The sequence below is a fragment of the Marmota monax genome, unplaced genomic scaffold (assembly GCF_021218885.2).
Source record: "Marmota monax isolate L192 unplaced genomic scaffold, Marmota_monax_Labrador192_F-V1.1 WCK01_AAM20220418_F8-fsc00005, whole genome shotgun sequence".
Taxonomy (NCBI): Eukaryota; Metazoa; Chordata; class Mammalia; order Rodentia; family Sciuridae; genus Marmota; species Marmota monax.
The window spans coordinates 19,879,759-19,894,120 of record NW_026692254.1 but is presented as its reverse complement, the minus strand read 5'-3'; the positions used below and the strand labels follow the sequence as shown (position 1 = coordinate 19,894,120).

The following is a 14,362-nucleotide window of genomic DNA, read 5'->3' as shown; positions in this document are numbered from 1 at the left end:
CTTTTCTTTATTTATTTTTTTATAATTTAATCCTCCAGTAATTTTTCAGAGTAACAAAAAACTAACATGGACATAAAGCCAAAGTCCTCTGAGAAGATAGAAGGACTGCAAATTACTAAAGTCAAAATCTGGAGCTAAGACCAAAGTGGAAAGCCCAGCTTAAAGCTGAGTTTAAACCTCAAAGTTCTTGGTTAGGACCAAGAATAAGTATCCTCCTCTCTCAGACTGAACCTGTGGCATGATGCTTACAGTCCTCAGGACTGTCATGATACGATGACTTGTTAAATATCTTTTAAGGAAAGGGATAAGAACACCTTGCTAGTCTCTATTCTAGAAGGCTATACTTGGAGAAACTCAAAATTGCTTTTTCAATGAGGGCAATTTGGATCAAAGGTCTGCCCTGCACACCATCCCCCACCCCACCCCACGCCTGGCCATGTGTGATGGACTGTATCAAACATTTGTACACTGGATTTTTGTGCATCTCAGTGTCAGATGTTTCACATATATCTATAAAGTATAACCTAAAATATTTTTTTAAATCTTCCCATAAAAAACAACATGGTTACCTCCTGTTAATTTTTCTTGTGTCTAATCCTGATAATCAGGTTGCCAGAGTTTTGACTAGGCTCATTAATTTACTTAATTATTAGATTTTAGAAATAATTGAACCCTCAATTTAAAAAGCCTCAGGGCATAACTCAATAAAAACTTGCATTAAAATATCAATGAGCAGCTGCAATAATAACAAAAATAAAATCTATCTGCATAAAACTTCAGACTTTGCTCACTACTTTGTCTGGACAGACCAATTTATAAGAACAAGTTTAGCCTCTTGCCATGAAATTAATTTGTCAGAGCTCCCTTAGGCCTGGTATGCTTAGTCTAATGGACATGCTTTCTATTGACATGAATTGCCTCTCACACCTTAAAGTAGAAATGAGGGAAGTGCAGGACTTGTTATGAGAAGCACTGGTTTAGACCTGTTGCTCCTTGGTAGTTAAGCCTGACAGTATCACAGGTCTTTAGATAGGACATATAATTTATTGGAACCATAATTTTGAAACTTTAAGATGAAGTTTTTTGGATTACATGTTTCCAGCTCAAAAATTCTTTCTTTCATAAATGAGTTAACAGCAATACTAACTACCCAGAATTTTGTTGATATTTTGTATCTTGGATATTATTCACTTCAGCCAGCGATTCAATTTGTTTTCCAAACTTTAGAATCATATCGCCATTAGCAGTTCATATTCATTTAAAGTCCATGGGCCCAAAGTGATTTATGGAAGTTTATAAAACATAGAGAAGATGTGATCCTTGCCCTTGATGTACTTACAGCAGAACTTTTGTTTTGCAGTACACTCAATTATAATAACAGACTTCTTTTCCATATGCAGAAATATCTCCCAGAAATAATTAGCTGCAGACACAAAACAATTAGGTGGTTGCAACCTCATAAAATGTGGTTGTTGGTTAATTGGCTCATATTCACATTGTGATATTTGCATCTACCACCTTACCACCTGCAAAATTTTAGCTTGCAAAAATAGAAGCAAGGTTTCAAAAATATGGCTTGGCAAGTGTAGTCTAAATAGTCAGTGTGACCCACATTTTCTCTGGGTAGCCTTAATAGCACTCAAAAAATGCTCAAGTATATGGAACTAAAATAATAAAATACTAATGTCTGGACTGTAGAGTCTTTGCAGAAAGAATAATGAATACCAGGGCCTTGGAAAAACACCCAGACCTCATCTCAGTTTTCTGTCCAAATCCATTTTCCCTTATGGGTTCAGCTCCTCAGTCCTCTCATACAAGAAGGCATTGGGTTGTATTTTGTTTTTCAGCTTACTAACAAAAGAAGTACTTCTTGGTAGGGCCCATGTGCAAGTAAAGCATATCTGCTGTGAGTGGATTTTATTCCCATCTTCAATATGATTTGAACTGAATTCTTCACTTTCTCTCAAAAGTTCTCATTAATGACCAACTATATATTTGCCATACCTAGACTGAGAACCCTAAACACAGTTTTCCCCTATAATTCAAGTATACAAAAGCCTCGCATTTGGTTCTACTAGACTAAGTAGTATATACTTTGAACAGACTATTTGTAGGAGGGAGAAACTGTAGAAGTTAGGACCTATTTCAAGGGAGTAGTAGGTCTTGGTGGTATACTCTTGGGGACTACATCTTTCCCTTGGCCCCTTTCTCCCTCTCTCTGCTTCTTGGTCATCATGAACTGAGCAGCTTTTCTCTGTCACTTTCTTCTACCAATACATCCTGACTTACCTCAGGCCCAAAGCAATGGAACCAGCTATGTATGGACTGGAACCACTGAAACCATCATCCAAAATAAATCTTTCTTTGTTTAAGCTGTTTTTCTGAGGTATTTTGTCACAGTAATGAAAAGCTGAGTAACATAGGGAGGAAGGAGGAGAGAAGGGGGAAAGGCAGAAAGAGGGAGGGAAAGGAGAGCTGAGGATAAAATAAAGAGGGCAGAAATAGTAATCTAGTGTGACTTTGTGGTAGGTCACCCTATTCAGCAAGCCTGAACTTTTCTTCCTGACAGAAAGATGCCTATGATTTCTCAGTCTAGGCTCCTTTTCAGGTGAATACAAGGCATTGTGAGTACAAAATATTGTTTTGAAGGAGTAGGGCAGGCAATGAAAGAAAGAAGAAAGAAAAGGGAAGAGAAAGTTATTTGAATATAAGAGAATGTAAATATGGGCTGAACCAGATACTGAGAGAACAGCTGAAAGCCCAGTTCAGGGCTGCACTTATGTTAAAATAAATTAGTAGAGGGCTGGGGTTGTAGCTCAGTAGTAGAGTACTTGCCTAGCATGTGCGAGGCACTGGGTTCAATACTCAGCACCACATAAAGACAAATAAAATAACTGTATTGGGTCCATCTACAACTAAAACTATACATTTTAAAAAAACTAAATAAAATAAAATAAATAATTAATAGGATGTTACCCAGGAAACTGTCCTGAAACTCCAGCACCAAGTTCTGTTCACCCTGTGCTGACTAGAAAATACACTCTAATGACAGAATGAAAGCTGCCTTGAGACATTAACAGGCATATCCCACCCTCTTTTCTCAATTGCAAAGTCAAGTTTTTCAGACAATTTATGGAAGAGACTTAAGTGAAATAGGCTCAGAAATCATAATTAAAATACATTTTGGCAGAAATGAGGAAAGGGGTTAAGAGACATGTTTGTATAATATCAGAGGAGAAAAAAGTTGAAAAAATATTTCTCTTAGTTACTAATTATCTTTAAAAAATATACAATAGCAGAGGTCTCTTTGCCAAAGAGAGAGGGAGGTCCCATGAAGCAAGGCTAACAGAAGTAAACTTTTAAAGAAGTACAATTTGGTATCCATTTGTTTTATGTAAATTGTTATTAGAAAGATGATAACTGAGACATAATCAAAATGATACCTGAAAGTTTATAAAATCAAAGTTGAATTCTAAACCAGGATAGATAATTTCCCATGTGCATGTTCCTTCTGTACTAACCAAACACTCAAAAAAAGAATAGTAAGGAATAAAGATAGGAACAAGTCTACAAGGCTGGAAGCATCAGAGAAGCAGAGATTTTGCCACATTTCTGAAAGCAGAAAGTATATAGAAAAGTGTCATCTTATGACAGAGCCCAGGAGTAGTGTGGAGGGAACCAATGTTTGGGAGCTTCTAGGCTGGTTGTTGACTCCAGAAAGGTCCTGATAGTAGACTGTGCAGAAGAAGTGAGCTAGAAAAAATAGGGAGTAAGTGAAGATCAACAGTGTCCTCTTCTACCTCAGCAGGAAGACATACTAGAATTCTGGTGTTTATCCCAGATTAAGGAAATGGAACTGACTAGGGAGATTTGGGAGATGGGAAAGGTTTAGGATTACAGACAAAATTATTCTTGTAGCACTTAGGAGTCTTTGCCTATAGTACTAAATTAAAGCCCATCAATCAACAAGCCTCACCTATGTGTGCTCAGAGCTTCAAGCCAAGCTTATTCCTTCCTCACTCATGAATAACTAGAGATCCAGAAAGTATCTCCAGGAAATTGAGGACTATTTTTTTGCATGAAAGAAAGGCAAAATCAAATAATTATTTAAAAATTCTATAAACATACAGAAACAAATATAATTAAAAATGAACAGGTTTGGGGAAGCAGATAAAACAGAAAATATCTAATTATTGTCCCCAGAGAAAGATTAGACAATATTATGTTGATTAAAAACCAGTCTGCTTAAAACCATGAGCTATTGGAGAGCCAGAAGAGTTTCTAGGAAGTTAATACATGATTGCAGGAGAGAGAGAGAGAGAGAGAGAGAGAGAGAGAGAGAGAGAGAGAGAGAGAGAGAGAGAGAGAGAGAGAATATGAATGAAGAAAATAAAGGCAGTGCATTTCTCAGAAGGTGAAGCATAAAACAAAAGATAAGATGTAACAGAAAAGATAAGAAACAGGAGGATTACCTCTGAGAGTTCAATTTCTAATTAACAGTAATATCAGAAAGGAGATGAGATCAAATGAATGGGTAGAAATTATCAAAGGAAGAGGAGGCAAGATTTACCACACTACAGAAAAAAAGACAATTTCAAAATGAATTGCTCCATCGGTGCCAAACAAGGGAATGAAAATAAGGTTACACCTAGACATGTTAATTTTAAATTATAGAAGACCAGAAGATGGAAGGTCTTAAAAGTTTTCAGAGTAGAAAAATAAATCATCTAAAGATATATAACAAGAAACAGAAAGAAGACATGGAGAAGGAGTGGGAGGATAAATGAAAGAACTGTTGGTGTTATTGCTATTCTGGAATGAAATATAATGTTAGTAACAGGAGAAGCAAAGGAACACGTGACATATATTCAGTCATTATTCCCAGATCTCACACTTGCAGAAAATGGAAGTTGCTGAAAAAAAAAAAACCTTTTAAAATTACTTTAAATCATAGTCTTGTAGGTGGTTTGATTACACAAATGAGTTTTCTTTTCTGAATTGAATAGAAACTATACTTGGTAACTTGCACTTTTGGATAAATTATACTGACATTACTCAATGGATTAAAAAATTATTTATATCTGAAAAATTAAGATGGAATCAATGATGACTCTGAAAAGAGCCTTTGAGAAGTAAAGCTCCATAGAAACAGAAAATTAGGAAAATATTTAAGCTTCCAAAAGTTGAAAAAAATAAATAATTTTATTTTGAAAAATATGGGTTTTGTTATGATTGTAGACAAAATAGAATTATGTTATTAAAAGCATTAAAATAGTAGTAAGTTTGATGGAAATTGAAAAATGAAAAGAAAAAAAAAGTAGAGCCAAATATGAAGGTTTGTTTATAATAGATAGAGTTGCAAAATAGTAAAAAAGAAGTGGGGCACACATGAAATTCTTACAAAACATCAATTTGAAGTTGCTGAATGAAAAAATAGGGATAGCATGTTTTAATGATTTTGAGGACAGGGCTTCTAGAATATTAACAAAAATGGTTAAAAATCATTACATTTTCCTCCCATGCTCCCCCTCCCTACCCCACTATGAGTCAGCCTCCTTATATCAGAGAAAACATTAGGCTTTTGGTTTTTTAGAATTGGCCAACTTCACTTAGCATTATATTCTCCAACTCCATCCATTTACCTGAAAATGCCATGATTTTATTCTATTTTATTGCTAAGTAATATTCCATTCTGTATATATATATCACTTTTTTTTTAATTCATTCATCTACTGAAGGACATCGAAGTTGGTTCCACAATTTAGCTATTGTGAATTATGCTGCTATAAACATTGTTATGGCTGTGTCCCTGTAGTATGCTGTCTTTAAGTCCTTTAGGTATAGACCAAGGAGAGGGACAGGTCAAATGGTGGTTCCATTCCCAGTTTTCCAAGAAATCTCCATACTGATTTCCATTTTGGCTGCACCAATTTGCAGTCCCACCAGCAGTGTATGAGTGTACCTTTTTCCCCACATCCTCACCAACACTTATTGTTGTTTGTTTTCATAATAGCTGCCGTTCTGACTAGAGTGAGATGAAACCTTAGAGTGGTTGTGATTTGCGTTTCTCTAATTACTAGAGATGATGGACATTTTTTCATGTATTTGTTGATTAATTGTATATCATCTTCTGAGAAGTGTTTCTTCAGGTCCTTGGCCCATTTATTGATTGGGTTATTTGATTTTTGGTGTTAGCTTTTTGAGTTCTTTAGTGCTTTATCTGATGTGTGAGGGGTAAAGATTTGCTCCCAAGATGTAGGCTCTCTCTTCATCTCACTGAATGTTTCTTTTGATGAGAAGAAAATTTTATTTCAAAATCTAGGTAGGGGAAAGAGTTAGAAGGGGAAAGGAGGGGCATGGGGTTATAAATGATGGTGAAATGAGATGGACATCATTATCCAAAGTACATGTATGAAGACACAAATGGTGTGAATATACTTGGTATACAACCAGGGATATGAAGAATCGTGACCTATATGTGTAATATGAAGCGTAATGCATTCCATGGTTATATATAAAAAATTAGAACAAAAAAATTTTTAAAAAATCTTTACCTTTCCAAGAGAGGATGTATTAAGGGAATTATGAGGTTATTCTTGAGTGTTCTTCATTAACATTAAGATAGTTTAAACTTTATGATTTGTATGCATAAATACTATGGCATTTACCTTCACTATAAATCTGATAATTCGAATAATTCGGTAATATTAATTAACATTCGGTAATATTAATTAACATTAATATCTTTGGGATTTAGAAAATAAATTGAAACTTAGAAAATTTAGATGATTACCAGCAATTAACAGCTTTATAAATGGTAAAAATGAAGCTTGCCACCAAATCTTCTACATGCCATTCTCTAGAAATCTCAAAACAGAAAAAGTAACAGCATTCTTACCATTTTAGATCTCCTCTCATAAATCCATAGAATGGATATAATTCAGGTGCCAGCCTTCTTTACCTTCCTTTCCCTCCCTCCCTCCCTTCCTTCTTTTCTTCTTCCCTCTCTCCCTCCCTCCCTCCTTCTCTGCCTTTCCTTATTCCACCTTCCTCTTTACTGTCTCTTGACTTCCCTTCTTTCCTTTTTCTTTGTCCTTCTTTTCCTTTGATTGTTTCTTTCAAGCATTTGTTTTTAGTTTCTCTGATCTGACTGGGAAAGTTTTTTGTGCAGTGGTCTCTAGACTTTTAGATTGTTACACTGCCACTACAATCCAACATATTATTTCCTATCTTTGTTTTAAAGCACATAGACAGCTGACCTAACTCCAACTTGCTTCCAAGCAGAGGTACTGATACATGCTCATTGCCATGAAAATATAAAGTCAAATTGTAGATGAAAACTATAAGATTATCATGTGTGTATTATTGATTTTTTAAAATTTTTGCAGCAGCAGAAACAACCATGCAATGACAGCATAGCTCTCAAATAAATAATGATTCATGCATGTCAATGGAATGCATGTTCTGGATCAGAATTACGTTATCTGGAATGGTTCAGTTCCAGAACTATGTCCCTGAAGTTTCAAGATATAAATGGAAAATTATCTTCCTGAATTTTTTTTCCTCTTGAAAGATATTTGGAATGTAGATTATCTGGAATGATTTGGTATATTAGCGACACGGGGAGACAGACTGGAGACCAGATGCACTCCCCAAATAATTAAGTATTAAATTTCTACTTCATAAGAACTTTAAATTTTAATTCAAAGTTTTCTTGGTTTGCATCTTGGACACAAGATTATGTGGGAAGTATGTCCGTATTTATCATTATTATTAACTTTGACAAAGGAAAGTAACTTCCAAAACTAACTAATCAAAATGCTTAGTTTGTTATTATTTGTACATATAAGCATTTCTATTATTTAATCAACACTAACATAATACTTGATTTTCAATTGATAATGCCACATCTGAAAACCCTTTGTATATTCACTATTTCCCAAATTTCTTTCCTTAGAATACCAGTCACATGAGGTATTCTACCAAAAAAAAGCAGCTTTCTAGACTAGTAGTTTGAAAATAAAATATTTATAAACTGGACCAACTTCATTCTCTTATCATTTCACAGATTTATTGATCAAGGCATGTTTCTTCCCAAGTAACTCTAACTAGCACATAGTGATGTGCTTGCATTCTCAGAAAGTAAGGATTTAAATCACTCAAATATCTCTTTTGTAATATATAGATGCATAATCTTGATAATGGACCAGATTTTTGTTTGTTTACTGGAAGGCTTGTAAGCATTTAAATAAAGCCTTAGCCCCTTGGTTTATAGGACAAAGGAAAACATGGTGAAAACAAACAAACAAACAAAAAAAAAGGTAAAGAGAAGATGTGAAATAGCTCTTGCATAAATTCAAAAGAACAAAATTTAATGATGATGAAAATGGTCAATGTTATGTGTAAAATAATGTAACCCAGGCAATTTTGTGTGAGGCTTTGGAGTTTCTGGAGTTCTGATCTTGACACTTTTGTTTGAGTTTAGAAAGTCAAAGGCGGTGGGGGAAGGGGAGGGAGCAGAGATGGGGGGAGGGGGAGGGAAGGAAAAGAACACAGCACAGCATTCTTAGTTGCTGTCTATGCTCCAAAGATTCCCTTATTATAGGTTCTAAGCCCAAATTCAGATGACCTAACTACAGGTCAGACTCAGTTGTCTGCAGGTCAGATTCCTCCATGAGTACCTGGAGGAGTCCCAAGTATTGAAATAACAGAGGATTTATGCATGTATGGGAAGGGTGGGGTTTGGGTGAGGATATACCCAAAGCATCCCTTGTGGTCAAAACACATCTTCTGAGAAGTCAGTAAGGATGCAAATCATAAGAATTAAGGAGAGTCCAGAGCACCCATGGATCAGTTCAGGGATCAGAAGGGTCATAAGACTCTATGGGTAACTATTCTTATAGAAAATATTTCTTTAGGGGCAGAGAGAAGCAAAAATTAACAAGAAAAGGAGAAAAAGAAAAGGAAGATTATGTGAAGGAGGATGGTGGAATGCACAGAAGGTAAGAACAAGAGAGTGAACACTGAGCAGGTGCTGCTCAGAGGTGTTAAAATGAATCATTTGCTTTTTTTGTGGTGCAAGAATTAAAATCAAGAATCAATAAATGGGATGGACTCAAACGAAAAATTTTCTTCTCGGCAAAAGAAACAATCTGTGAGGTGAATAGAGAACCTACATCTTGGGGGCAAATCTTTACCCCTCACACATCAGATAGAGCACTAATCTCTAGTGTACATAAAGAACTCAAAAAGCTAAACACCAAAAAAAAAAAAAAAAAGAACCCAATCAATAAATGGGCCAAGGACCTGAAGAGACACTTCTCAGAAGATGATATATAATGAATCAACAAATGTATGAAAAAATGTTCATCATCTCTAGCAATTAGAGAAATGCAAATCAAAAATACTCTTGGATTTCATCTCACTCCAGTCAGAATGGTAGCTCTTATGCATACAAACAACAATAAATGTTAGGCAAGGATGTGGGTGGAAAGGCACACTCTACATTGCTGGTGGGACTGAAAATTGGTACAGCCAATATGGAAAGCAGTATGGAGATTTCTTGGAAAATTGGGAATAGAACCACCATTTGACCCAGCTATCCCTCTCCTTGGTCTATACCCAAAGGACTTAAAAAAACAGCATACTACAGAGACACAGCCACATCAATGTTTGTAGCAACACAATTTACAATAGCTAAACTGTAGATCATTTGCTTTTTTAATGAATTTATCTATTGTCAACAAGTTTTCTGAGTATTCTTTTTTATTATCACATTGCATATGAATTGAAGATCTCAAGAGTTAACACTAAATTTTACACATAGTGAATTTGTAATCCAGGTCTTAGGACCCAAATGCTCACATTCATTCTGCTAAACCCCTCAACAAAGATGAACTGGAACATCTGGCCACAACATCAAACAGGTCTACCTTTGTGTCCCAATATAGGGCTACCCACTAGAGTTCAAGTGGGCTTTGGCCTCATGGACATCTCTACCTCAGTGGCTCCTCAGTCTATTCACATGGAATTCCGAAAGGCAATCAATCAATATAGTCCTTGGGTTTAAAGTGCTGGATAGTCTTCAATGTGAAGTCAGTTGACTTTATGGAAATGCTCACAGAAGTGTGTTAATTTTAGAATGTTTTAAATAAATGATTACAAATAGGAAAGGCTGAAATTAAAAGATTATATATATTAGGAATGCAAATAATTCCTTATTCAAAAAATGGCACATTTTCTGTTAACATCAGGTAAGAGAATTCATTTTTCATATTTATTTTCCTAGGAATATTATATCTTATAATAATTGACCATAGGATTCTTTTGGTAAGGAAAACATTTTATTTTCCCCCTAAGGCTGTGCATTTAAAGGGTTTTGGTGCCTCCCTCATCCATCCACAAGAAAGAAATAATGGAAGGAAAGAGGGATAGAAAGAAGAAAGAGAGGAAGGGATGGGGAAATTGAGTAGAGCAATGTTCTAAAGGAGGAACTTCTTAAAAAATTTTAAATTCGCATTTTTGTGGGGACTGAGAGCAGCACTGATATGCAGCACTGTCCTGTGACTTACAGAGCAGAACCAGAAGCTAGAAAGGCAGTCTGTCCTTTGCTTTCTTGGACTCCCTGGCCTTCACTGGGTCTCTTGACCTTATGCACTTCCTTTTCCAACTTGAAAATCTTAATCTAGGGGAAAGCATGCTGACATCCTCTAAGCAGAGAATATGGACATTTGAGAAAGACCTGAAATGGTTAAAGGCATGGCCAGGCTTACTGGGGCCACATGTTTCCCAGAGTGTGACCTGCAGGCACACACCTGGGCTTGCTCAGGTTACAGCTCACTCCTTGCAGCCCTCAGGTCAGGCCCTGGTCCATGATAGACCTGGGACCCTCCTTAATTAAGCATACCAATCACCTAAAGCAACAAGAGGGTATTAGGGAATATTGGATGTCACTCAGTCTCTATTTAGACTTCCTTTCCCTTTAATTATTTCAGAAGAAAAACACCAACTTTCTTTTTGCAAGTCAAAAATAACAAAAGCAAAGCCCCTTAAAGGAATAGATATCTGTAGGGATTAAGTGATGACTACCAGGATTTTTAACTGCCCTGCATTTCTGTTAATTTGATGTTACCCTGAATTCAGGCAGTGCTAGATTATCTATTCCCAGTAGCTTGCCCCTACTGATGTCTCATTTGGAAAATGTCGGTGATCAGTCACCGTCTGGTTTTATGAAGAAAGTGTTTGTAAATTCTTACTTGATTCCTTCCTGTTTAGAAACCAGTTGTTGTATTTGTTGTTCTTGAGGTCACTCCTCCTTACATCTAGGGAGCCAGTGGATGTTAAGAAACACAAACTCTGTTTTCTGATTCAAGGAGAGATTTTTTTCCCCAGAATGGTCTCTAAATCACTCAGGGGTTTAAAGAACTTACCACATCAAAGGGAAGGGAGGGATGCTTCCAGTTATCCAAGTGGACTGCAGGTGTGTGAGGGTGGGCTCTCTCCATCTAAAAAATTGATAATCAATTACAAATTTCTAATATATTTCATGCAGAATGTGTCATGAGGGATTCAAGATAACAGGGATTTTGCTTTCCCCTACAACTTAAAGTAGAATTTAGAAAATAAACTAAAGGAATGTGATTTTTTTTTTTTTTTTGCACTAGGATTGAACTCAGATCAGAGGCACTAAATCAGTGAGCCATATCCCCAGCCCTTTTATTTTAAAATGTTAAGATAGGATCTTTCTTTCTAAGTTCTTAGGACTTCACTAAGTTTCTGAGGCTGAGTTTGAATTTGTGATTCTCCTGCCTCAGCCTCCTGAGTCACTGGGGTTATAGGTGTGTATCACTGCATCCCACTGGAATGAGATTTTTTTAAAAAAAAGTTAGTCATCTTTAATCTGTACCAATTTGTCCACTTGTATTTCAATTCATAGCAAGAGATTCCAAAAAAAATATTAGTGAGTGGTGTTCACCATATCAGCGCTGGAATATTACTTAAAATAAGCCTCGTTTTGATTTTTGAGCAACTCATCCCATGGCAGAAGAAGAAAAGGCAAAGGCACACATACAACAGAGAGAAAAATCAGGCCACATTTATCATTTGTATCAAGAACCCACTCTTAGATAACTAACCTACCCTCATGATTATGGCATGAATTCATTCATGAGTTTTGGAAGAGACATTCAAAGCTTAGCAACCACTTTGTAAACATTTTCTTTTTCAGGCTGCATCCCCTTCCCCCCAAAGCAGCCACCCAGTCTACTGACTAGCTGGCTGCTCCATGCCATGTCTAGATCTCTTATAGAACTGTTCAACTAGAGCACTGTGGGTCCTCAGAAACTACGGAGCACCACTTCTCCCCTAGTTCAGACATTTTCTCTGCATCCACAGACAGCCTTTCAGTGAGGCTGAGGGGATAGAAACACCATTTCAATTTATTTCTCTAAGCAAAGGGTGTCACTGCACCGTAGCAGCTGCTTTTAGTCCTGCCTTATTCCTGCAATATAAGAAATTATTTACACTTAAAACAAAAAGATAGTTCCTTTTCCTAAGAATAGTAACAAGGCAGTTGGTAAATGACTTTCTACAGGAAGAAGGGAAGGGAATTTAAGTTATTTTATTTTTTTTGCAAACTGAATGATACCTTATTTGATTAATAAAAATTATGTAATTATTTGCTGTTTTATTTAAAATACAAATAAGTAAATAAATTTGGAATTCTGATTAGTAGAACATTTGAAGTTATTGACGTTTTATTTTTGCCTTTTTTAAAATAATTGACTTATAAATTTTGTCCGGATTATAGAAATATTATTTGTAAAAATCATTTAGAAAGCATAGAAAAAAAGCAATAAAGAAGAAATAAAAATTACTCATGTGTCTTTCAATCACTCAGTTAAGTTTATTATGAATTTTTTAAAATTTCTTTCTCATCTTCATGTTTGAATATGTAAATTGATTTTATAGAAAGTAGGATATTATCTTATGTCATATGTTGCATTACTTTGTTTTCCATCACAATAACAAAATACATTGGACAGGCTAACTTATTAAAAAAGGAGTTTATTTTGGCTCATGGTGCTGGAGGTCCAAGGTAAGAAGGATGCATCTGGGGGTGGCTTCTTCTTGGCAGAGTTCTGAGATACAGGGCATTGCATAGCAAGAGACAAGGGCCAGAAGGGTATGTTGCTTGTGGTTTCTCTTCCTTTTCTTATAAAGTCACCAGAATTCAATCGTGAGGCCTCCATCCTGATGACCTTATCTAATCTTAGTGAACTCACAAAGGTTCCTTCTTTAAACACCACAGTCAGATTAAGATTCTGCTCCCTAAATATCTCACCAACGGGATTAAATATCAGGACATGAACCCTTGTGGGACACTAAATCATATCCAAACCAAAGCATATATATTATCTGATTTTTTCATCAAAAATAATTTTATACGTATGCCTCAATGCCCTTTGGTATTGTTAAGCAGAATATTTCTGGTTACGTGTTATTCAGCAATAAAAGTATCATGTCCCCTGACACATCAACTGAGAAACATGTGATTAATTAAGCACCCTTGGTAAGGGTGGAAATAGAGGTAGGTCTCTTTCTCTCATTATACACTAAAAGAAATCATTGACAATTACGGTTAAATGTAAATTAAAATATAATTTTTTTCTGAATATGCAGACAGAAATAAACATAATATTATTTTAATTTAAAGAATTTACTTTTAGCAGAAATACTAATGAAATCAAGGGATTATTTGCAACACTTAAATAGTCAATATGTGCCGAGATGTAATATAAAGATATATATAAGTAACACAGGAAAAAAATTACAAATAAGTAAATTCTCTTTACATAAAACTGTAAAGAAAAATGTATAAAGCATATTGATGGGTGACTTTCAGAAAAGAAATATAAATATTCAATTTCATGACAATTTCTAATTTTTATTGTTTTATTTTTCTTCAAATCAAATGACTACTTGACCCTGGAGATATACATCATGTTTTTATATATACTTTTCCCCCCTCAATGCAATATAAGCTTCACGAATACAATGTTGCTACCTTTTTAATTTTCCAAAACAGGCCCATATTCGGTGTATCTAGAATCAGTCAGCTACTGCTGTGTACCAAATAACATCAGATTTCAATGGTGTGTAAAAGTAAGTCTTTATAAACATTTACTATTTTCTTTCTTTATTTCTCACAATTTTCCCCATAAACTATGACATTTAGCCTCATTTTGCTGTGGCTGGGGCATCTGTACTTATCCTGTGCCTCATTTTCCTGAGACCAGTGGGCATGCACTTTTTCTGAAGATTGCATAAATACAATAAGATATGATCAGCCACAAAGTCTCAT

The 14,362-nt window shown here is 35.4% G+C and overlaps 1 long non-coding RNA gene across 1 annotated transcript in view; it reads right to left on the bottom strand.

The window, feature by feature from the left end:
• Nucleotides 1–11,429: 11,429 nt before the first annotated feature.
• LOC124089351 (uncharacterized) overlaps nucleotides 11,430–14,362 on the bottom strand; it is a 77,139-nt gene continuing 74,206 nt past the window's right edge. The window contains exon 5 of the long non-coding RNA XR_006850716.2: nucleotides 11,430–11,504. This is a non-coding gene — a long non-coding RNA (uncharacterized LOC124089351). The remainder of the gene's footprint in view (nucleotides 11,505–14,362) is intronic.